The sequence below is a fragment of the Fukomys damarensis genome, unplaced genomic scaffold (genome assembly GCF_012274545.1).
Source record: "Fukomys damarensis isolate Sample0158 unplaced genomic scaffold, DMR_v1.0_HiC HiC_scaffold_2, whole genome shotgun sequence".
NCBI classification, from domain to species: domain Eukaryota; kingdom Metazoa; phylum Chordata; class Mammalia; order Rodentia; family Bathyergidae; genus Fukomys; species Fukomys damarensis.
The window spans coordinates 4,908,203-4,933,730 of NW_022900914.1; the positions used below are offsets into that span (position 1 = coordinate 4,908,203).

At 48.6% G+C, this 25,528-nt stretch overlaps 1 long non-coding RNA gene across 2 annotated transcripts in view; it reads right to left on the reverse strand.

Moving 5' to 3' along the window:
• Positions 1-25,528, reverse strand: part of LOC104848742 — a 93,254-nt gene that overhangs the window by 566 nt on the left and 67,160 nt on the right. The window contains exons 2-5 of one of the 2 annotated variants that reach the window (XR_004517010.1): positions 16,520-16,657; positions 14,446-14,575; positions 7,243-7,358; positions 2,940-3,243 (exon numbers count right to left, since the gene is read on the reverse strand). This is a non-coding gene — a long non-coding RNA (uncharacterized LOC104848742). Of the gene's footprint in view, positions 1-2,939; positions 3,244-6,148; positions 6,644-7,242; positions 7,359-14,445; positions 14,576-16,519; positions 16,658-25,528 lie in introns of those variants that run through there. The other variant, XR_776517.2, reaches the window with a different exon arrangement.

Below are 25,528 nucleotides of genomic sequence, written 5' to 3' on the forward strand. Positions count from 1 at the left end.
AAAAAAAAAAAAAAAAAAGAAAATAACCCTGTAGGACGGGGACGTTGCTTCTGCTCCCTGGGCTGGTGCCTGCATACTTACACCGGGAGTAAAAATAGGAGCCCAACCGTGTTTCCTAGAGACAAGCTATATGCAAATGCACCAGCCTCTGCTTGCTGTCGAACACACAGACTGCACATCGGTAACTCTGGCCCAGGGAGGCATTTTTCATCCATCAAGAAAGAGACTTGGACACAGGTTCAGAAGTGGTATTACTGGGTGACCCGGTAGCTGTATTTTCAGGTTCTTTAGGAACCTCTTTACTGTTTCCTACGATGACTGAACATCCTTGCCAACGTTTTCTCTTGTCCTTTTGTTTTTAATAACAGCCACCCTAAGAGGCATGAGGTAATTTCTCATTATGGTTTTGATTTACGTTTCCCTCAGGACTGGTGACGACCGGCAGCTTTTCATAGACCTGCGCGTGCAGTTTGCACGCCTTCAAGTCCTTTGCCTACCTTTTAATCAGGTTCTGCCTTGGGTTTCTGTTTATTTATTTAGTTTGCAGAGCAGATTTTTAGTTTAATGCAATCCACTTTTTAAAACATTGCTTTTGCTGCCTGTGGTTTTGATTTCATATCCAAAATTAATTGCCAAGACAAATGCCAAAAAGATCAAGGGATTTTTTTCGTTTTGTTTTCTTCTAGGGGTTTTACAGTTTCAGGTCTTAGCTTAAATTTTTAACTCACTGTCAATTGCTTTTTATGGATGGTATGAGACAGTATCGACTTTCATGTTTTTGCATGTGAGTATCTATTTTTCTCTATACCATTTATTGAAGAGACTCCCCTTTCCTGATTGTTTGACTTTGTATGTATAGATTTCCAGGATTTCTGTCCTGTTCCATGGAGCTATTATTTATTTTTATGCCAATATTACATTGTTTTGACTATCATAGCTCTGTAATATATTTGAAATGAGGAAATGTGAGACCTTTAAATGAATTTAAATCAGGACCTCAAAAATTTCACACGTTTTCGAAACATTATTCACAGTGACCAAGGCAGGGAAACAACGTAAGTGGCCATCAATGAATAAAGAAAATATGGCATATGTATACAATAAAAAGTGGTCTTCAAAGAAGAAGAAAATCCTGTTACTTGCAACACATAGGTGAATCTGAAGGTAACTATGCTAAGTGAAATAAGCTAGACAAAGAAAGCCCAATGCTGCGTCATCCCACTTACAGGTAGAACCTGAAAACCACAAAAACAGAGAGGGTAATGTTGGTTGCTAGGGGCTTGGCGGAAGGGCATAGGAAGGTGCTGGTCAAAGAGTTCAGTTGTACAAGCTGTACAGAACTTTATAAATACTAGCGATCTATGCTATTTAGTATCATAACTACAGTACTGTGCTGTACTCTTAAAATTGTTGCAGAGGGTAGATCTTAGGTGTTTTATAACAAAATACAGTGATGCTGATAATAATAAAGGGGAAGGGAAACTTTGAGAGGCGGTGGATGTGTTTATGGCCATGAGGGTGGTGATGGTTTCATGGATGCACACTTAGCCCCAAACTCACTGAACTGGGTACCACAGCTGTGCACAGCTTTTTATTTGCTAACCATGCCTCCACAAAGTGGAAGAAAAAGAAGAAGGAGAAGAGGAAGGGGAAGGGAATGGGGAGAGGAGGGGAGGGGAAGAGGAAGAAGAAGAGGAAAGAGGAGGCGGAGGAGGGGAAGAAGAGGGGGGAGGGGAGGAGAAAAAAGATATTTGGCCAAGTTCACTGTCTTAAATTTTGTTTCGTTTTGTTTTTAAGGGCCATGGCGATCTTAGGGTTACAGCTATTTTGAGCTATTTTTTCAGGCAAAAATTAAAAATTACAGTAGCATTTTGCACAGTATGAGAGTGTAAGGCCTTGACTATCATTTTTTCCATGTTTGAAGGAAGCACCAAGATGATTTCTGAAGAGAATCTTGGCCCCACTCCTGTATACTGCTTGGCTTATCTCCAAAAGGAGGGAGAAGAGCTTTCTACTCAGGCAGGAGTTCTTGTAAGGTGACACTATTTTGAATGAATGTTAAGACATAAGGCCCCACCCCACCGACAGCCCTGAAGCAGAGATGTGCTGCCTGGTAGTTGTGGGGAACATAACCTTGAACTTGCAGCCTTTCAAACCTTTCCATTCCTCTCTGTTGGGAAGCATCAGGAGCATTTCCCAAGGGGAACTGTATCAGTTGAGGCAATGCTAACAGCTCTTCTAACCAATAAATCCTGACTCCAGTGGTTTGACAAAGCAGGAGTTGGTTTCTCGTGTGTGTCACAGTCCATTACAGATTCTCCGGCTGTGTGTCCTTCCTGCGGGACTCCAGGAGCCCAGGATTCTGCCTTGCTGGGGCTCCACCCTCTTCTGGGCCCAAACTTTAGCCTTCTCTTTGTGGCCAGCAGAAGGGGAAAGGAGTCCCAGAGAGAACACACTTAGCTGTATTGTGATACAAGGCACAGCATATCCCAGTTATAGCCACACCACCAAATATGAGAGACCTTCAGGGATGCGTTTTCTGAACTTACCTCATGCCTGACTACATTTGTCTTTTCTATTTTTACTTCTCTACCATCCTTTCTTGAGTTTTTCAAGTCGTCTTGCTATAACCCAACTATCTTTGTAAACTATACTTTGTCCATTTGAGAAATAAAATGGAATATAAGCAAGTAAACAATGGAGTGACCAACAAAATGCAAGATGATGAGATGCAGAAGCAAACAGAGCAAATTGGAGCCACTTCCATTTTTCTTTTACCTTCTTGCCTTGATCTTCACCTTCAGGTGTGGCTACTCCATGGTGGTGGCCCTTATTGAGCCAGGCTCATCCCTGCACACAAAGGGTGGAGGAAGCCTTCCAGGAGACACCTTCACAGCACCCAGGGCACTCGCAAAACCCAGGAACCCATGCTCCAATACCTCAAAGAGAAGGTGGCCTCGAGTTGCTCCCGTCTGCACAGAGGTCTTGGTGTTGCTGGTTTGCCTCCCTCTGCATTTCTTCTGGTGTCTGTGCAACACAGTCACAGCCTCGCTGCCCAGGGATTGCTCCTGCAACCCCACCTTCAAGCATTTTGCGTCCACGAGAAGATCAGCCAAGGGGCACTCAGCCCACAGAGAGGCACAAGTGCAGTGATCGCTTGTGTGTCGCTGTTCAGTGTGGAGATGAGGCTAGTCTCGCCTAAAATGTGCTGCCAGTGTGGAAGACACACCCAATTTTGAAGACCTAAGATAAAAGAACATAAAATATCACATTAACAATTTTGAAGATTGGTTACATGTCAAAATGTTAATATTTTGCACGCATTGGGTAAAGGAAAATACATTATTATAATAAATTTCCCCCTTTATTTTGAAAGTGTTTTTTTAATGTGACTATTAGAAAATTTAAAATTATATACCAGACTCACCACTCAGGCTTTCTTCATGTTGGGCAGGGCTGTCAAAGTGCCCAGCAGCCTGAACTCCAGTCTCACTTCTGCTGTTGGACAGCTTTGTGACTTTGGCCAACTCTCACTCCCTCTCTGGGTCTGTTTCCTCATTGTTCATTTTATAAACTGGGGATTACGGTAGCGGTGGGGATTGAATGATGAAGATTTGTCAGGAGTTATAACAGGGAAGGATGCGTCTGTCCCCTCCAAGAGAAGGACTGACAAGTCCACGATGGCTCAGAAACTGGAATCCAGACTCATCCCGGCATCCCAAGCTCTTGCCTGAGACCCCTGTCCCCACTCCTCCTGCTTGAGTTGTCACCCGGAGACCCGCAGGCCTGAGGTAAGCCATTCCCTTCTTTGGGCTCCTTTTCCTTTCACACTTGCATGGGAATCATGATTTAAGCTATGTCACAGTTGTTCAGAAAGAGCTAATAAAACAACAGCATATGTGAATGTGTGTTGACCGAGGGTGTTGACAGTGGTGAGATTCAAAGACACCCCTTCACCCATGTCCCTCACATTTACCAGCTCTGCGAGTATAACCAGCCTTTAAGAAAACCCTCCCTGCAATGTCCCCCTCATAACTGGCCACCTCTCATCACCATCTGGGCCGCAATTCTCAAGTTCACCTTGATACTCTTATCAATGGAGCCCACGGTATGGCATTTCCCGAGTGCCCCTCCTGTCTCCCACATTCCACCCCAGCCCTTGATGGCAGTCTGTCTCTGGTCTACTCTGGCACCCACCTTCTCTCCTGCCTAGCAGTGCCCAGCACAGTGGCACAAACAAAGAACACCAACACAGAGGTCCCAAAGAGAAAGGTAACATGCCTACAAGGAGAGACAAGCTCCGCTTACATCTTGGGGTATGGCCAGGAAAAGAGCAAAGTCAAGTCTTGCACAAATGTGCACACACACACACACATACACACATACACACAGGCTCTTCATGAGGAAGGACAAGGCCCATGGGCACTGGCTAAGGTTCACACTCACCACTCACAAGCCTCCGGTGGGGTTCAGCCAGGTGTGAAAAGGAAAGAATGGAGGCACCCTGCCTCGGCCTGCTGGTCTCAGCCCAGACTGATGCACTAGGTTCTGAGTCTTTGCTAGAAACACTAAGATTTTAGGGAAACATTTCCGTGTATTGTTTGGGCTCTGTTTTCAAGAACAAAAATTAGGAACTGAAAAGAAAACATCACCTGCAGATTTTTCTTTAGTAAAATTAAATCTTACCTGAAGCAGTTTCTCATTCGCAAGCAGAGGAGTTTAGTCACCCACCCAGGGCCCCTCAATAGCAGCTAAGAAAGATGAAAATGTTCTTGGGACACCAACATGGTCACCTCCTTCTCACCACGTGACCAGTTCTCTTTAAGCAGCCAGCCTCCTGTCTGGGAAGCAATGGTGCAGGGGCCCATGCGCCCCAAGCTCCTGCGAGGGTTCCCACCCTCCCTTCTTCGCAGCTTGGCTCGAAGCCTGGTCCTTCTTATCTCAGAGGACGCACACCGACAGTTCTCAATGTCTCCTCTCCTCCAGCTTCCTCCAGTCCCTAACAACACAACCCTCAGTGACTTCAGGAAGCCAGTCTAGTCCTCAGGGAGTGGCAGACACCCTCTCCACCCCAAAAAGTAGAGGGACGTCTACAAGGGTTCAGAAGAGGCCACCGTGGCCGTCCAGTTTATCCACAAGGATCCCTTTTATTCATTAGCAGAGATTCAGCCAAAGGTCCATGGACAGGACTCAGAAGGGCAGTGGACGTGGAGGGGGAAGAGCCTGACTTCATGTTCAGCAGATTCTAATTGAACTACAGCATTTTCTTCCGTGACAAATGCAGGCAAAAAGCCAGTGGTTTAGCAACACAATCCCTACAGCTTGTCAATAGTAGACATTGTCTACTTATAATATATTATGATACAGGTTCTGGTTTCTCAAAATATTTATTTGAGGGCCTGGGATTTAGCTCAGGGGCACCAAGCCTGCCTTGCAAGTGCAAGGTGCTGAATTCCATCCCCAGTACCAAAAATTAAAAAATATATATTTATTTGAAACACATGACAGACCTACACGTCGATTTTGCATTTTAACGAGTTAAGAAAGAAGCATATATATGACTTTACCACATATCTGTTTTACTTATATTTTGATAATGTTACAGTAGTATAATTAGCTTCCTTTGTAATCCTATGTATTTAATTTTACATATCTAAAAACACTATTCCGAGAATGAATCCATAGGCCTCACCGGGTACCAAAGAAATCTATGGGAAAAACAACAATGAATGACCAAGAACTCAGCCCACTGCTACCCTGGGACTGCTGGGCCTGCAGAGTCCTGTGATAGCATCAGTCACAGGGCCTGCAGGCTTGATGCGCTCCCCAAAAGTGCGTATGCTGGAAACTCAGCCCTAATCCATGCTACAGGTGTCCGCAGAGGCAGCCTCTGGCAGGAGATGTGAGTGAGCCGGGGCTGTGAGAGGAGAGGCCTCGGACGGCAGCAGCGGTTTCGTAAAAGAGGCCAGCACACTTGCTCTTCCTGCCCTGCGATGTCCTCTTCACGCCCTCCTCCATGACAGGATGCAGCAAGGAGCCCGGGCCAGAGGCTGAGCAGATGTTGTCCACATGCTCTCCAACTTCCCAGCCTCCAGCTCACAAACTCCTTTCTTTATAAACGAAGACAGTGTCTTCAACTGTGGCTCTCTGGGCACTGTACAGACTGAATTCTCCCAGGGCCTTCACGAGTAATAAATATCCACAGTTCCATCAAGAAAGAAATTCCAAACGTTTCTATGCAGTGTGCAGGTGAGCAGCGGGGAGCAGGAAAGGCTGGGGAGCCAGAGGCCTGCTCTCCTGAGAGCCTCAGAGCCCCTCTGTCCCCGCTCTGCCATGGCGGCTGAAAGTTTGTCCCAGCCAAGATGTCCCTGCTGAGTTCAGATCGAGGAAGGCAATGCTCCGGTCCCTCTCTTTTGTGAGCATAATTCTAAACTGGGTGCGAGGTACTGTTCGCTGCTCAATTCCCCACCCCCACACTAATCAAACAAGCACTTTGGGTTAATTAATTTACAGGAGAGCACAAATCGTGGAGCGCACATGTCCGTTCCAGGCCTTGGCTGCTCCACTCCCCAGGTGAAGTTCCTTCACTCCGCCTCGTCCTTCTTCCTCTCACCTTTGACTCAAAGTCTGTTTGCATGTTTTCCTTTTGCAGTGTGTGAGGAACATTTTAAGGAGAAAACAGAGAAAGTTTATTCGATCCTTTGAAGAGAGAAATCCTGCTCGTGGACTCTGCATTTAATTCACTAGAGAGAAAACGGCGGAGTGAGCAGGGAGGAAGGTGGGGGAGGAAGGCAGAGGAACTCTAATCTCCTGAGGAGAGCAGCGCCCAGCACCCCGGACAGCTAAGAGCCTTCAGCCCTTCCAGACCCTGCCTAGGCCATGCTATGGGCCCGGAGGAGGGCGCTAGGCCCCAGGATCTCACAGCAGAGCAGCACTGGGGCACCTGGACCCAGTTAGGAGGGCATATGCCCTCCCTACACTCACAGCCTCGGGCACTTTGATCGGAGGAGTAAAAGCTGAGAACTAAGAAATCATTTTGAGCTGGAGCTGAGAGGGGAGCGCTGATAAACCAGAAAATACTCTTGGTAACACGAGACTGTATTTCTCCCTTCATCTCCAGGCATAAAGAGGGGAGGCGAAATACGTGGTCATCAGTACTGGGTGATAAATGCTCAGAACTTCCGGGTCAGCTCTAGGGCTCACTCTAGCCTGCCAGAGAGGAAAAGGCCAAGCACCTCATACCTGGCCAGGATGCACAGGCGATGCATCTCAGTGCTGCTGCTGGTCCCAACGCTCAGCCCTCTGGAAAGAGGCAGTGAGTCACACATGTCAGTGATCAGGGCTTATTTCAGTTCAGCCTAGGGAAACAGAAAGGTTAGCACTTCATATGTGCTCTCTGGGTCAAACGTTCTACAGAAGATGGGGCCCCACAGACCTGTAACTGACAACAGCTACCTGACGATGCAAGGAACTATATTTACAAGGTCAGGGATGGCCGGGCACGGCTGCGCCGAGGTGTGTCCAGGCAGGAAGACATCATGGGAGAGGTGAGAAGCTGAGTTTTGAAAGGTGAACAGCAATTTCTCGGAGGACGATCCTCTATACTGGGAAAAAACGTGGCAAAGATGCAAAGGCACACCTCAGCGCCGCTTCCTGGTGGGGAGGTGGGGAGTCGGGACGCACAAGCCAGAGGTCATGCAAGCCTGGGTTTCTGGGGATTTTATGCCAATGCAGTGGTTTTAAGTAAAGGAGCACTGAGATCAGAACTGGGTTGGTGTGAGCATGTTGTGAGATGCTCTTGAGCAGTGGGGTCAATCAGAAGGGTGTGAAATCCACTTTGGAAAGCTGACTTTAAAGCAGTCCCAAAGAGACACGCAGGAGGCTGGGCCTGGGGGTGGATGTGCAGGCTGCCAGGCTGGTTGCGGTGGCTGAAGTTACAAGGAGAGAGAAACAGCCACAGTGGGGCAGTGACCTTTAGGCGCTCTCAGCTGGGGCACTCGGCGCGTCAGAGATCCCCAGAGCACGGGGACGAAGGCTCCCAGACCCGAGCCCTTACTTCTCATTTTGCACCTGCAGGACTCGCTCTGTCCTCACTGGATTACTCCCCTAGCCTCAGTCCTAACCAACCTGCCCAGCAGTGGGGAGAAGAAAAAGACAGAAGGGGACGAGAGACCGAGGTCATATTTAGAGGGAGCCCATCCACAGCCAGCACGATGAGGTGGAGGCCAGGCGGACAGAGGGATAGAAGGGAGCTGCGGCTCCCCAGGAGGCTGTCTCCACCCCTTTCCTCCCCCTGAGGAATCCTCTCCCAGCTCAGGCGACATCCTCCATGCTGCTCACCAACAAGGACGTCTCCGGGGATCCCCCTCCCCGCCCCTTGTTGAGACTTCTTGTGTGGGCGTTTCCCACACTGAGCCAGAAAGTGGAGTTCTGTGGGTTTTTTGTTTGTTTGGTTGGTTGGTTTGGTTTCAGTTTAGTACCGGGTATCAAACCCAGGAACTTGCCCTTGCAAGGCAAGACAGCAGAACCAGGGAGTTAAATCCCCGGCCCTGAAGTGCAGCTTTGTGGGCACGTTTTATGTCTTTCATGACTGGGGCAAGCACCTCGTGGATGTCACTGTCTGAACCCCTAGAACTGGGTGCAGGTGGCCTGAGCCAGAGCAGGAGCTCAGCAGGCACAGCGGCAAGGGTCCCAGCACAGGGCCTACAGAGCCAGGTCCAGGGAGAGGAGACAACCAGCAACCCAGCAAGGCAACGAGGGGCGCGGCCACCTCCTGAAGAGCTCACCCAGCCTCCCCGTCTGAGGCCCGGATGAAGAAAGCCCAGATGGTCCTATCCTGCTCATACCGGCTCCGGCAGATGCAGGACAGCGTGATCTAACAGATACTTTTCCAGACTTCCTGTCTGTTATCCCCAAACAAAGTGACAGGTGCTTCCCACGAGCTCCTCTCTGTTCGTGCGCACTGTAATTAAGCATGAAGTACAGGCCCACCTCCCTGCACAGAGAGGGTGGGGAGCCAAGGACAGCACGGCGGAGCTGCCTGGAGAAATCTACGCAAGCGCCCACCTCAGGTTGCTGGCGCTCAAACTCCACGTAACACACAGCTGCCTCTGAGAGCCCTTACTGAAGCCCCTCTGAATTTGAGTCTCCATTCTTCTGTCTACCCACCTCGGTAACCACTAGTGAGCCTGGCCCCCATGGTGCTGCTGGGGCCAAAGCTCCGGCGCGCCATCCTCTCAACCCTCTCTGCAGATTTGCAGTATTCACACCTGCCCCGCAACTGCCTCCCTGAAGGCTCCTTGACTGCGGCAATGTCTCTGCAGCCCTCGGTGGCACCAGCTGCTCCTGCCGTCTGTCCCCCAGAATCTGTCTGGTTTGGGTTGGCCACGTGCAGAGGAGGCCCCAGGGCAGAGACTAGGTGAGGTGGAGCAGCCACAGTGGAGATTCAATGCTTGTCCCTAGGAACCCAGGCTCTTGCCCCGTCCCCCTCCTGGAAATGAAATTTCTCATTCTTTATGCCCAAGTAGTATTCCATTTTATAGAAAAACCACATCTTCTTTATCTGATCTCTAACTGATGGGCAAATGGGCTGTTTCCAAATTTTAGCTATTACAAACTGTGCCGCTATAAACATGGGTGTGCATACATCACTGTGATATGATTCTTTTAATTCTTTTGGAGAGATACCCAGCAGAGGGATGGCTGGGTCAAATGGAACCTCTAATCCTAGTTCTTTGAGGTATCTCCATATTGATTTCCACAGTGGTTGCACCACTCTGCACTCCCACCAACAATGGAGAAGGGTTCCTTTCTCCCCACAACCCCACCAACATTTGTTACTGGTTGATTTCTTGACAGCAGCCATTCTTTCTGGGGTGAGGTGGAATCTCAGTGTTGTTTTCATCTGCATCTCTCGAATGACCAGTCTTGTGGGGAGTGGCTGCCATAGTCAGCAGCCAGCTCGGATCCCTCCCCAGGAAGCTGCAGGCCCTCACTAAGACCCCAGCTGTGGCTGGTCTTACAGTTTTGATAATTTCATTCTTTCTGGTCAATTCCACACGAACTGTGGTCTTCCTGGCCATTGTATTTCCCACCTCACCGCATGCACAGAGCAGGATGTTCTGAGGAAGAAGGTGGCAGCTGGTTGTTGAAAGCCAAGGTCTCAGGTGCCAGAGGCTCACACTCCTCACACTGCGTGCTCCCCGTCTGTAGAGCCAGGGTCACCACCCCTCTAGCACTCGCTCACTTCTACCTCCCTGGCCTCCCTCTAGCCTCCACTGGATATGGTCCTTTTCTTCCTGTGGCCTGCAGGAAGGAATCCAGACCAGGCTGCATCCCCAGGGACATTTTCATTCTCAAGGGCGCAGGGAGAGTGGAGGAGACATTAGCCATCCGCCTGTCCCACTGTGTGGTCCCATGGGACGCCAGTGCCACTCGTGGGACCTGGCATTCTTCCCCATCTGGATGTGAGGTTTATGTTGCTGTTTGTTTTCTTTTCTTTTTGTTACTGGGGATCAAACTCGGGACCTTGGGCTTGAGAAGCAGGCTGCGGAACCACTGAGCTAAGTCCCCGGCCTTATGATGCTATTTCTACAACGAGGATCCAGTTCACCTGTCAGACCAGAGGAAACATCCCCAGAGAGCACTGCTGTAGGGGCAGCCCCCACAAGTGGGCCAGAGGGCAGGGGAGACTTGGACAGGCAGGGTGAGTCTGCTGCAGGAGGGGACTGGAGAAGCTCTGTGTAGCAGGCAGGGACCCTGGGCGAGGGGGTACAGGAGCCAGAGCAGAGTAACGCCTCTCAGAGTTGGCAAGTTCTTGACCCCAGCTGCAGCTGCCTCTGAGAGTCCTGGAGTCCTCTAGAAATGTGAGACTCACAGGGCCCACACCAGGCAGGAAAAAGGGCCTCATGTCAAGGCCAGAAGGCAGTGAGAGAGAGTCAGTATTTTCGCAGGTTGGGAGCAGGCTCTACCCTGACCACCGGGTGCAAAACCAACTGTGCTACCACATACTACCCAGGAAACTAGTCATGTTTCTGAACCTCTCCACCATCTGAACATGCAATACCAAGAGGATCCACCTCACAGGCTTCCCCTGAGTCACAGTTGCCCACCACCTCCAGAGCCCCAAATTACCATGCACATAGAACCTAGAGATACAGCCTCTGGCATCCCAGGCTGTCTGAGGGCCCCCAGCCTGGCTGTGAGAGGAGATTGGAAGAAACAAACTGGTCCTCGACACTCCTGGGAATGGTCTAGGCAGAAGCTCTAGGGGAGAACCAGAGAGGGCTTACATCCCCAGTGGGCCCACAAAGTCCTGCCCTGGACCCTAGGCCACTGCTCTGAGACTCTCTCCCTGTCCTCCTCTCTCCAGAGAAGCTGAGGTTAGACCTTCACAGCCAGGAGTTCCAAGAGCCTCCAGACGGATCAGGAACCCACTGCTCCTGGGGCAGCTCTCTATCCATCTCCAGCCTGTAGCTGCAGACAATGATTTGAACTGCCAGAGGAAAAAAAATAATTCATGCAAATCAGAGCCAAATTGAAAATCTGTTCATCACTTCTCCTGGTGCCTGGGGTCCCTTGTTGGGGAATTTTTAAATGGCTTAGCTCATCTGAAGCCAGAGAGGAGAGAGGAGACAGATGGAGTCGTGCATTTTACAGAGATTCTTAAGAGCTGTCCTTGTGGAAACCCCCTCTGCCCATCCATGCTGTAGCAGAAAAGTCTCATTCCATGACCTGCTCTTACTAAAGATATTTCTCTGTGCACCTGACAGCTCAGGCATGCTCCTGCAGGGGCTCCAGAGCACAGTGGTCTTCAAAGAAGTATTTCCCATGCAGGTGGTACAGGAAAACCCAACGCTTGCTTACCAAAAAGCCATTTTTCTGAGGCCCAGCAGAATGCAAGGTCGTTGGTTTTAACAAGAAAATGTGCACCAATAAAGGGACTTCTTGTCAATGAAAACAAACCCCTCTCAAGAAGAGGAAAACCTGGGGTGAGCCAGGCTCTGCCAGAGAAGCAGGTTCAATAGGATATACAGAAAGAGAGTTATTTAAGAAATTGTCTAACAGAATTGTGGGAGGGTCTGATAAGTCCCTCTACAGCACAAGATGGCAGACTAATAATTCAGGTAAGAGTTGAGATTGCAGGGGGCAGCCCACTTCCCAGTCCCCCTTCTGTCTCTCTTAGACAGAAGCTACCTGTTGTCATCCACGAGCTGTCTCGTGGAACAAGGTGAGGGAGCTCGGACTGGGAAGGTAAGGTGCAGAATCACCAGGCTGACTCCAGGGAGGTTTCTGGAATGCCTCTGCTTTATTTAGGAAATGCACAGGCTTATATAGAGACAACCACGTGGAAGGAGCACAGGAGGAACAGTGAACATTGGGTGATATCTTATTAGAGGCACGGTGGAGTGATTTTTCTTGGGCGAGGCAAAGGAGTCACGGACTAGGGGCAGAGGTGTAACCTGTTAGACCCAGCATCTATGCACTTAGGCGAGTTAGCTCAGCCTTAGCAAGGTCTCCGAGTTAGCTCAGGAGACGGGAGTGCAGTGCACCTGGCCCAGCCAGGCTTGAACTTCTCCCACAGCTACCCTGTTGTTTTATTTTTTGACAGAAACTATCTTTCTCTCAATAAACTTTCCTACTCTTAAACCTCTATTGTTCCTAGAATTCATTCTTCAATTTTAGAGAACACAAACTCAAGTTTCAAATATCTACCAGGTTTTGGAGTTTCATCTATTCCCCCTACATCATTTTGGAGGTCTTCCACCCAGATTATTGGATGGAGAGGCTGCCAAACTCCAAGCGGTCATACAAATGAAACCAAAGATGAAAATGCTAGACTTCATTTACCAGGATCCAGCAGATGGACCTTGAGAAAAGTTCATAACAGCTAAACCACAGTACAACTTCTGTGTCTGAAGTCCCCTTGACCTTTTCCTTGTCCGCTTTGTGAGAGGATATCACTAGTTCCTCCTGGGGGAAACCCTTGTTGGCTACATTCATAGCAATCCTGCTGACCTTATTATGGCCGTGTATTCTTAACTGCTTCTTTGGCTTTGTCTCCTCCAGACTCAAAGCTATACAGCTACCCAAGATGACAGTGGCTGGTGCCTATCGAGGGCCTTTAGATGGACCCTCTGGAGAGTAACTCTGACTGCCAATCACAACTACAACCCTCTTCAGCTGGGAGCAGCCTGAATGGTCTTCACCTCTTGCTTTCTTATGGCAGTCAGGGGTGCTTCTTCAGAGGTGGGAATGTTGTAGATAGTTAAGCTAAGTAGATATCTTGTAGGCAGTTAGATGGGGCCAGCCATGGAGGAACCAACGTGGAGGACAATAAGACACATTCACTGAAGGCCAACATTATAAAAGAGAAACTACCACATGCATGTGCTTCCCCTAAGGATGAATAGCAGTGGCTGATATTCCAAATAGTTGTCAGTTACTTGGTTGGGGGGCAAGATCTTCCAAGAAAGATCCCTGACCTACCCCTTACTACCCAAAATCCTCGCTTATTCCTTGTCTGCTGCTATGTGCTTTGTTTCCCCATTGGATCCCCATTTGATCAGTATTACCTAAGCAACTATACTCATCATAATCTTATTGGTTATTCATGGTTTTGTCCACCTTGTGATTTCTCATTGGATCAATATTACCTATGACTACACTTGTAATCTTACTAGTTGACTGTAGTTTTGTCCCACTTGGAACCCACCTCACTCCATGGCTTTGTCCCAGAAAACACCTTTGAGAAGCTGAGTGAGTGGGCAATCTACTTTCCGGTCCCCCTTCTGTCTCTCTTAGGCAGAAGCTATCTCTCTCTCAATAAATTTTTCATACTCAAAAAAAAAAAAAACTTGATATTTCAGTCTTGCATTTGAATTCCTAAAATCAGGAGGCTGGAAATTCGGGCAGAAGTTCTAGGTTATGGTCTTACAAATTCTGTTTCTTCTTGGGAAAAGTCTTTGTGCTAGTCAGGCCCTTAAATGAGTGGATGAGGCCCTCCACGGGATGGCCAGTAATCCACTCTTAAGACCATCTGTACTTCAAATGTTACATCTAAACATTGCCTTCACAGCCACATGGAGACTGGTGTTTGCTCAAACAACTGAGCACCACAGCCCAGCCAGGATGGTTGGAAAATTGAGCCCTCAGCCTCAGTCAGCTCTGTCACTCCCTTGACAATAAGCAGCCCCTGAATCCTGGCAGTTCCTGTCTCCGTCTCCTTGATTGCACATGCTTCCTTGCACTGTTGTGCTTTATCTGGTTGTGAAGCACTCCTTCTGCTGCCCTTGCCTGTTCTGGTCCTTCCTGTCTCCTCCAGTCCCAACTCCAGCCCCAGGGCTCTGACAGGAACCACCCTGGCTTCTCTGAGTCATATGATTTCCTTTTAGGATTCCTGAGTCCCCAGCTATCCGAGTGCAGAGTGGACCTTTGATCACATACCTCCTGGACTCTTCCTTTGTCCAGCCTCACTTCTGAATGTGGAGATCCATTCCTACACCTCTGCCTCCCACCCATGGAGAGCTGGGAAGATTGTAACAGGTGCAAATCTTTGGGCAGCAGGACTTGCTCTCTGAGAAAACACAATGGATGAGAAATGGTAAATGTTTGATTAAAACACAGAATCAGGGGCTGGGAATTTAGCTCAGTGGTTCCACTGCCTGCTTCGCAAGCACAAGGACCTGAATTTGATCCCTGGTACCAAAAAAAAGCAGAATCAAAACCAAAAGAGGGACAGAAATGAAAACTTGGTTGTGGCTCTGACTGGACTGAGCTAAAAAAAAAAAAAAAAAAAAAAAGTAGAAAGGGAATATGTGGCAGAAGTCGATTTTCGTGTGGATAAATGTGCTGAATGTATAAATACAAGCTCTGCTTGCCCTGCAAGAGAGCAAAGCCACTTCTGCACTGCAGCTGGGGCTGCTGGACTGGCATCGGGACAGCGTTAAGGGATGGCTGAGAGATATACTCCACGGAGACCTCTCCAAACAGATGAGTTCAAAGTTCTGCTTTTAATCGATTCCATGTGTGCTATCAGCGGGCAGCATTTCCTCGGAAGATAAGGACAGCATAGATTATCAGATAGGTAGCACAGGCAGACCAGAGGAGGAGATCCCAGAACCAGGGACTGGACATGGCTTCAAGAGGGGGCCAGTTGCTGAATGCAAGGCCCAACTCACGCCCCAGGCAGGAGGGTGGGTGGCCCGAGACCCTCCTTGGGAGCCAGTCCTCAGCTTGTGAGAGAAAGACAGCAAAGACCCAGGACACCTCCAAGTGACAGAGGATGGCAGATTTCAATGTTTGCTGCAATCTCAACTAATTACAGATATTGTTTTGTGTGGAAAATGTAATGTTCCCTGCACTATTATGGAAACAGCCAAAGGCACAAACTTGCCTCTAGGGGGCGCACCCTCCTAGTACTGCAAATCCTCCCCGGGAGAGCAACGCTGGATCTTACAGGGACCCCCGTGGGGGTGAAGAGCTTTTCCCCCTCAACGTCTGCAGGGTGGAGAGAATTGCAGGAAGGACCACTGCTCTGGGAGCGGGCAGCTTCCAGCAGTGCCTCAGCTCCTTCCCCTCCGTCTTCCACGGAGGCTTCCCGAGGAGACCAGCACCACATCTTCCCCTGGATCAGAGTTCCCTCCCCTCTCTGCGCTCCCTGGGGCACCTCCTGGTGTGGTTTCACCCACTAAACAATAAGCTCCTTGCAGGTGGGCTGTGTCTCTCTCCTTCCAGTTTCACTCCAGAGCCTACAGAGAACGTGAGACCTTGCAAGCCACAGCTTTGAGCGCTGCCTGCTTCAGGCACGCTTGGAAAAACTTCACTTAATAACTATAGCTGCCATTGTTTGAACAGGTATTATGTGTCACATGCCGCTAAGCACTAGGCAAACATTGGCTCACCTAGTCCTTGAAATAATCTTTGGAATTTGGCATTATTAGTCCTATTATGCAAATAAGGGATAACCCCAAATTCAGAGAAGCTAAGTAATCTGCCCAAGGTCACACAGCCCGGGGCTAGATTCAAACTAGGAACTGTCCTTGATCCCCACAGGTGGTGTGAGCTCCCGTTTCCCGAGTGAGGGCATACTCTGTAGATGTCCCCGCAGCACACTTTCTGCTTCTTGCCAGATGTGGAAAAGATCCAGGGAGCCTTGAATGCTTGACAAACACATACACTGAAAGGATTTGCAGTTGTCAAGCAGAGATGGGTTCTGAGCTGCGCTGGCCTCTTCAGGAGAAAGAGAAAAGCCTACGCTGGACAGAGGAGGCCAGCAAAACAGAGGGCGGAAACAGAAGTACCCATAGGCGCTCCGGGTTCTCAGGGTCTCGCTCACGCTCATCCGGGTTCCTCTCTGATGCACAGGGCTGGCTGCCTCAGTAAGCCCCAGGACCAGTCCCAGGCCCAGCTGGGTGTAAGGAAAAATGCAGAGAGAAAAGGACAGCACGTCAGGGGTGAGGGCCGGGGCACAAACCGAAGTGGACAAGAAGCAGGGGCACAAACGCAGCAAGTGATTTACCTGCAGTCACAATGCAGGCCTTCCTGGCGTGTGCTAAAACTATCCAGACTGCTCTGGCTGTGGAGGCTTCATCTCTCCCGAAAGAGCCACTTCAGCTCCCGCTGCTCTCCGTGGAGAACTGAGAGGAGTTTGTCATCACTGCAAGAAAGAAAAGTAGCTTGCTCGTTTCATCACAAAAACTCCGATGAGCCTATGGCGCACGGCCTCAATTCTCCCTTCCATCTGACTGATACCGAAGTCATCGTTCACCCTGTTGCTGCTCCATACATCACGGGAAGGAACAGTGCATCTCGGTACTTCACCTCCAGAGCGCATAGAAAAATGGATGTTAATGAAGAGGCCTTCCGTGTTTCCCTAAGAAGGCTATCGCCTCTGGTAATACAGAGTGCTTCTACGGATCAATACAGGCAATAAATCAATGCAACTTATTAAATACAACAAGCACTTTCCTAGACAAGAATTCAGAAAGGATCCAAAAGAGCAAGTCACCGGCACTTGGCATGAAAAAAGGTGCCAGTGGCTACTTAGTATTATTAAAAAGGTTCGACTGCCAGTCCAAGAGGAGATTTACAGCAGAAACACAAGCACTCATGGGCACCCACCCCTCCTGGGGCTCTCCCGGTGGCAGTGGCCCCCAGTGTCATTAGACAGAGCCCCATGTGCCACCCTTTCCATGGAATGTTCCAGCAAACCAGGGCAGATTCCACTGGGCAAAGCAAAGCACAGCGAGGTGAGAACAAACATGATCCATGCCCACCACGCGAGCTCGATCTTCACGTCAGCCCAGTCTCGGCTCCTAAAAGCACAGAGGACACCTCTTCCCCCAGAGATACGAACATCACAGCCAAGGCCAGCCTCCCCGCCCCCAGCCCTGCTCAGGACATTTAGACAGAGCCAGGAAGAGGAACATACCGCTGGCCAACGGGCAGGGCAGGACTGCTGTGTCCTCGCATTAGCCACAGCTCTGCTCTCACCGTTCTCTTCTGTGCAGTCACTAAAGACAGAGGGGCCAACATGACAGCTACAGTGAAGGTGCGCTGCAGGCTTCCACACGCCCAGCGCCTGGTCTGAGACAGGCTCTTTGCAAACACAGAGCCTTTGTAAAACACAGCTTCCCGTGGGACCCTTTCATGCCTCCAGCTTCTAGCCAAAACTCTAGCCATCCATCCACTTACCCATCTATCTACCCACCCATCCGTCCACCCGTCCGTCCCCGCTCCGATTCATCCGTTTACCCATCCATCCACCAGTCCATTCATCCTTAACCCATTCTCCTACCAACCTTTGTATCTATCCTGTACACACCTGCTGAGGGCTCCACTAATAGAAAGCTTGGTGGGAAGGCAGATCTCCCCAGAATCCAGTGTATGAGACAGGTGATAAAACGAGCTGCTGGGTCTTCATGTCAGTTCTGTGCCCTTCAGTGGGTCATGAAATCTCCCAGTGCTTCCTGTGCTAAATCAGAAAAGCATAGCGAACACTGGCACAAATGGTTTTCGGGGAAGGTTAAACGAGATCATGGAGTGTCTCCCAAAGGGTGGTAAAGAGGGTCATTAGCAGTACAGGAAAATTTTAAGTGGAACAGGGACAAACCTTTGATCTAAAATCAATACTCGTTTTAGAAAAAAAATAACATATCAAACTCATAAATTCACAAATATTACTACTTAAGATAAATCTAAAGTTTAAACTTAGCTTTCAGAGTGAAAAAAAAAAACTTATTATGACACATTTTCAATAGTTTCTATATAAGAATTTATAAAAATTTCCACAGATCAATGCAAAGATTTTCAAAATAGAAAAATACATGACAGGCTTGAAAAAGCATTCAAAAAAAGGGTATCCAAATAGTCAAGATGAAAATATGCCTGATTTCATTGGTAATCAAGGAAGTGTAAACTCAGAGAATAAAAAGTTGTCACTGCATAATCCCTAGGATGCTAAACGGAAGCACGGACAATACCAGCTGTCAGTGTGACTAGAAAGTGACCGATACTTACACACTGGGCTTAAACCTGCTTCATGGGATCATAAATTGGTGTGAAAAGTTAGAACATTTATTTGGCATCACCTACTGAAGTTAGACAAACGCAGTTTTTATAATTCAGCATAAATGTACACCAGTTACTATGTACAAAATGTTCAAATTACTGTTACTCCTAATAGTCAAAAACTCAAAGCAGACAAATTGCCACAAAGACAGTAGAATAAACAGTGTGCAATTTGTAAGCAAGGGAATTCCGCCAGTGAGGAAAAGGGATGGGCCGCTGCTAATATGCAAAGCAGAGGTAAAGTTAGGAAAAGTATTTGGAGGGGGATTAAATGCGATGTGTCTTTTGCTGTAATAAATTACTAAATTTTTTAAAAATAAACACATATATACAAGTTTATGTGGAAGAAAAAAAAAAAAAACCTTCCAACCATAAGAGTGAATTCCAGAAGCAGGCGTGTCAGAGGCTCACAGGGACAGTCCTAATCCATGTAAGATGTCTTTTGTTGCTGCTATAACAAAATGTCCAATAGATAGATCCTGGCTGTTTTATAATATCAGAATTCAGGAATTCAGTCTTATGGTTGGAAGGTTCCCCACCCACCCACACACACACGCACACACACGCACAAATATATTACATTTCCTGAGGCTGGCTGCTCTAAGATCAGGTGCTAGCACAGTCGGGCCTGGCGAGGGCTGCTGTCCCCCAGACGCTGCCTTCTGTGGCGCCCTCAGGAGGTGCTCGTCTCCTCACTCGTCTCCTGGAGCCCTTCTCAAGGCACTCAAGTCCTTCTAAGGGCAGACTCCTCACGGCGCGATCAACTCCCAAGGCCTCACCTCCTGATCCTGTGGCACCGGGATCAGATTTCAACAGGAATCTCAGAGAGCCACAAACCTTCACATCACAGCACGGATGTGTACACTGCACTACCCTGTGTGTGCAATGAGCAGACCCTAACGATACCTCAGAAGTTAGAGGAGGGTTACCTATGCACAAGCGAGAGGGGCCACTAGAAAATCTTCTAAGGTCCGACTTGTTGCTTGACCCGGCTATTCACTTCACTGATCACGTCTTGACCTCAACACTTGTGCTTTGCGCACTTTTCAGTATATTAGATTCCTAAATTTTTTAAAGTTTTCCAAGGATGTGTGCACAAGTATTAGTGCACAGGGCCATGACTACAGCAGACCTGAGGATAACGGAGACCAAACTGATGACAGAACGAAGTAGCCTTTGCAGGGTACACATCCTGTTCTGTGCACTTCACGGAAACCATCACAACTGTCACTACAGTCCTAGGAGGGGTGTGATGCCATCAGCCCCACGCTGTAGATAGGACACCTCAGGACAACGCACAATCTGCAGCCAGGCCGCTCGCTCCATGCTGGCTCTTCTCACAGTAAATAATCATCTTTCCTCCTTTTTCACCACACCCTGCCAGGGGATCTGCCTGTCACTGACCAGTCAGTCCTCTCCCAGTTTAGTTTCTGTTTTGGTCTTCGTACCCCTTCCTTCCCTCCCCGGGTTTTCTGTTCCCATTTCAGGAAGTCCAATGAAGCCCTTGGCTCTTCCATCTCTGGCTGCTCAGGATCTAGAAGTTGTCAAAGGCACAGCGACTCAGCCTTGGGAACACACACTAAAACAGCCACGCTGGTGCCATGGGACATGGGCCACAAGCTCCCCAGAGATTCAGTGGCCTGAGAGGATGGCTGTGCCCAGGGACCACCAGATGTTTTCCAGGTTAGGGGGGTGGCATTCACATGGACACGGTTCGCAAATATTCAGGAGCCAGGCACTGAAAGTAGCAGGATCACAGAGAAATCCTTCTCCAAAGAGTACTCGTCTTCCCCTCCTAGGAAGCAGCCAGAGACGGGCAATGCAAGTGCACTCAGAACACAGCAGAAGGAAACAGTCCCCCAGTGCCAGGAAAGGTAGATATACCATGATCCCAGGTCAGGAAGAGCTCAACCAAGCTGCATCTGCCCCTGAGAAACACAGCGGCACCTTGCTTCACGAGCATTTTTGTTTGTGAACAATTTGGTTTGCAAACAGAAGGGTTTGGCAAAATTTCATTTCTGTTTGCAAACTCTGCATTGGGCGACAAAAACAGCCGTGGCCATCTTTCCCACACAAACAAGTGTATTCATCTTTTCCAAAGTCATAGGACAAGCTGAGTTACTGCCCCTTGAGACCGTGTGGTCATCCTCAGGGTAGATGAAGCCCTCCTCCAACTCCTCCAGACTCTGCTGGGAAGAAAGCCTTGTTGACGTGTCTGAAGACCGCTACTATGGCTCTGAATATCTGCACAATCATTTTGGTGCTAAACTTATTTATAATCATTGCAGCAGACTGTTTAATTATAACTAATGGGCCTACTCACACTATGTGCCTTGCTGTTGGAAATCCCCTTTTCATGATGACGGATATCCGGGAAACTGAAGTCAAGAGCCATGGCCAGGAAGCACCTAGATCTGAAGACACCAGGCTCCTCCATTTGAGCCCCATCTTAGGTGGAGAAATTTCAGCACAGCTCACCTGTGTGGACAGCTCCACACCTTCAGGCTTGGGGACAGGGTGGCCTACTTGTGAGATGCCTTTCCTGAAAGCCAGATGACGGGGGCAGAGCCCCCCTCTGCAGGCCTCCGACAGAGGATGTGATTTTCCATGCACATTATTAATGAGCTTCACCCTAAAGTTATTCTGGCTGCATGTGGAGCTTGGAGAACTTGGGAACACAACTTGGCAGGCAACAGAGGCTTTAAAATGCAGCCCTTTCCCAGCCTGTTTTAAAAGAATCACAATATCAAGGAGAAGGGTGGGTGGGAAGAGGCAGCAGCAAACAAGGGTTGGGAAGAGGGAAGTGAGAAATGAACACTCAAAAGATGTTTATTAAAGAAATATTTTTTAAACTTTCAGCTGCATTTCCATTCTACCCCGTTCCTCCCAGCCCCCACGTCTCTCTCTTGAAAGAAATCTTTCCCATTCTCCTCAGTGTAGTCAATAACTACAGGTCCTTCAGGGCTGGTGAGTCATTTCCAAAAGCTCTCCCTCCATTTCTCCAGGTCTCAGGGAGCCCTTTCCCGCTTGGACATTCCTTCCTAGTAGCCTTTCAGCACTCCATTCATTTAATTATTCATCAAAACAGATACGGACACCTTGCCATGCAGATGCTAATCCTGGGTCTTCGGGAAGTCAGCCTTCCCTGCGGGTCTCCTGTGATTTTCAAGGACCTGAGTTCCCAAGAGTAGGGAGAGCAGTGGCCATGTGACCCCCAGTCTGACAAGCAGAGTGGTCCGTGTTGGCCACATACCCAGGTGGACTCCGCACGACAGGCAGGGGCCTCACCAGCTTCCCTGCTCGCCCAGACAGGACATGGTCCACAGCGTCACTGCCCCTCTTGCCAGTGGGTAGCTGGAAGCAGAGGACTCATCCCTGAAAGGGAGGTCCTGGGAGGCCAATCCAGCTTTGCCACGTGAGGATCAAATCTCTGAACAGCTGCAGCTGAACCGCCAACTTTATTCCTTCCCTCTGTGGGCAGAGTAGGAGGGGCCAAAGATAGAGACCTGAGCCCCTCTCTTTTCTTTGGGGAAAAGACACAGAGGGTAGAAGACAGGAAGAACAACCAACTCCTCACCTGTGTAGAAACGACAGCGGTACATGAACCAGGATGTGAGCATCCTGAGAGGCCCATCGTCTGCTCACAGCTGCTCACAAGGGACCTGTGATGGTCAGTCATGGTGCTCAGCTGGAATGGAGTAAGAAACTCCTCGTGGGTCAGTGCTGTACCATCTGCGTGTGTCTGGGTGTCAACACGAGACCAGCACACCGAGGGGAGAAGACCCATCTGGGACGTGGGTGGCACCAACCAAGAAAGTCGCGGAGGAGGAAGGGGCCCTGTCTGGGAAGAGCCCGGTCTCTGATGTTGTCTTTGGACTTCTGACTCCAGTTTCTTCCACTTTCCAGTGCAGACTCGAACCAGTGACTCTACAGGGATCTTCCAGGCCTCTTGCGCTGGTGCTGTGTCCTTGATCCCTCTTGTTCCGGGACTTCTGTCTTCTTGGACTGAGCAGTTCAGGGATCCTCTGGCCACAGAGCCACTGTGGAAAGTCCAGATTCCGATCCTGTAAACCCACCTAGTGAATCCTGTGCCCTAACTATTGTGTCTGTTGCTCAGGGGAACCCAAGCTGATGCAGAGACCCATCACGATTCCCAGCTCCTGGTGCAGCTCTCAGAACATGGAAGCACTTTCTCGCTCAGCTCCTCCCAGGGAGGCGTTACTTTTTCCATCCATCAGACCTCCATTGTGCGCCTCTTAACAAGGCTCTGACTGGCTTTGCTCCTGAAAGGAAGTCGGGAGGTGCTCAAAACGGACAGGAAACCAGGAGATGGGCCTGCCTCGCTTAGAGATACAAAGTGAGGAAATCTGGTCCTGACTGTGATACTTGATCTTCTTAACTCACATTAATTTGGTACTGATTTTATATTAAAATTGATTTCTCCCCATCAAATTCTTTTCCAGAAGCTTCCATGATGCATTACTCTTTAGGCTTCAATGAGCGGCAGAGGAAGTCACATATCTGGAATTTAGAGACAATGCCAGGGGCTCCCCCGGTGCCCTCACCTGAAAGGCACAGTCCCCGCCACTCCTACTACCAACACCTGCACACAAAGGAGTAAGCCCAATGTCCAAATACAGCCTAAATTCCTCACCATGCCAGAGCCATCCAGGCCGTGAGATTTTAGATGATGAGAAATACTGTTCCATGAAACACTGCTATGCTCAGACTTCTATAGTCTTCACTTCACCTTGGGGGAAAGGGAAGCCACCAGACTTCTTGTTCCTGTGGCAAGATACAACGAACCGGCAGTTTCCTGGCCAAGGTATTGAGAGCTGGGAGGCCTTGGACCTCAATCCTCCTCGATCACTTCGGGGAGCTGTGAGGGAAGTTTTCTTCCATTGGCAGCCAGCCTCCTCCACATCCCCAGAGAAGTTGCTTTCTCCAAGAGAAAACTTTGGCAGACACATCAGTTAAGTGTATGAAAGTGAGAGATGACCCGGGGTACATCTGCTTGGAGAGAGTCTCCTCGTTACATTTGACAAACATCAGCCACTCTAAACTCGTCTCTGCCTAAGCCTAACATCTAGATTCTTAAGTCTGGCAATAACCACTTATTTCCATTTTTCTAATGAAGATCTGGATGTGTCCCCAGCACCGTGCTGCATGAGAGAGGAACTTACCCTGCCCTCCCCACAGTGACTCTGGAAGGGAAACACCACTCTGGCTCACCTTAGATCATGCACAGACCTGTCAACATGTCCTCTTTTTTCTTGGAAAGGTTGCAGTCAGGGTTAAATAACAAGTGATTCCAAAGTGACTTCCTCTTTGAAATGAGAATTAATATTAATGCAATTATATGCTGATGGCTTCAGTGCTCTAGCGAAATGGATCAGCACTTAAACTCTATCATTTAACAAAAATAAAACCACGCCACAGTGACTGCAAGAGTATGTCAAAAGGCAGAAATGCACAAAGGACTCTACTGGGTACAATTTTTGCCAGACTATTCTAAGAATTAGAGTCCAAGAAGAAAAAAATATACAACTCTCCCAGTTGAAAATGCCTATTCCCATAAAAGGTAAGAGTTGCTTTATTTTTATGAAATATGACAAAAAAGTCCTTAAAGTCACTGAATTCCTCAGCTACCTCACCCAAAATCATTGTTTTATGGAGCTTTTAAGACCTTAAAAATACAGTACTGCAGCTATCATAGGGCCATTCCCCCAAGCAATGGGGTTGTAAACAGGTGTAAGAGGAAGAAAAGAGCAGCAAAACACCTCCTGTCCATTTCCTGCAGCCCGGATGGTGTGCCCCACACAACTCCGCACTCAGCAATAACTGCCACACACCTAGAGCCAACGCTCAGAAGCCCCACCAGTTCACTGGCACAACAAACAGGTCAGAGGGTTAGAAGGGACCTTGTAGTTCTCTAAAACATCCCAACCGCAACACAGAAGATCCAGGCCCAAAGATGGCACTGGCCAGTAATAGATTTGGGACCAGTAGGAGGTCTCTGGATGCCAAGCCCAGTGCCTTTTCTACTACCCACTGTCATGGGGAGAGTTGTGTCCTCACAAAAAATGATACGTTGGAACCCTAAGGGCTGACTCTTCAGAATGAGTCCCGATCTGCAGATCAGGAGTCTCTCTCTTTGCACACAGAGGCCATGGCGTTGAGATAAAGTCCTTAGGGGCAGCTCCTAATCCAGAATGACTGCTGTCTTTATGAAAAGGGAAAATTTGGAGAAATTAATAAGATAGAGGGGGGAGAGAGAGCCATCTACAAGCCAAACAGAAAGGCCTCGACCTTCTTTCACGGCCCTCAGGAGGAATCAACCCCCAGGACAATGCATTTCTGTTGTGTGTGCCCCTCCCAGTTTATGGGATTTTGTCACCACCGCCCAAGCAAGTCCCTGCCAACCCTCATCTGTCTGGAATGGAGTTTAGGCCTCTGTCAGTCTATGCAGATGTTTGGCTTGACTTCACCATTCAAATATCTATAAACTTGACTTCTTTGAAAAATGGAAAAAGAGGAAAAAAAATTCCCCTAAGTCTGCTTTACAGATGGTCGCCTTTTACAAGCTTGGTTGAAACCCAAGGGTTGGACCACAACCCTGTAAACTAAATACTGTTATACATTTTAGGGATAAAGACAGTTAGACACAGAGATTGCAAGACCTGCCAAAGGAAAGAAGATTATAAGTGGCAAAGTCAATATCAATCCTAACTCTTTTTGATTCTAGAACCAAAGTTCCTAAGTAGAATTCCTTCCCTTGAAGAAGAGGGAAGTAAAGTCTTCTGATACCCTTCCAGCCTTGAGCCTCCCTGAGTTTGCAGTTCTATACTTACTGCTATCTTGAGTAACCCAGAGGAATTTCAAAGAGGAAGCAAGATGTGAATAAGAGTCAGAAAAGCGTAAATAAGGATCAAAATGCATAATTGAGCCAGGAATTTAG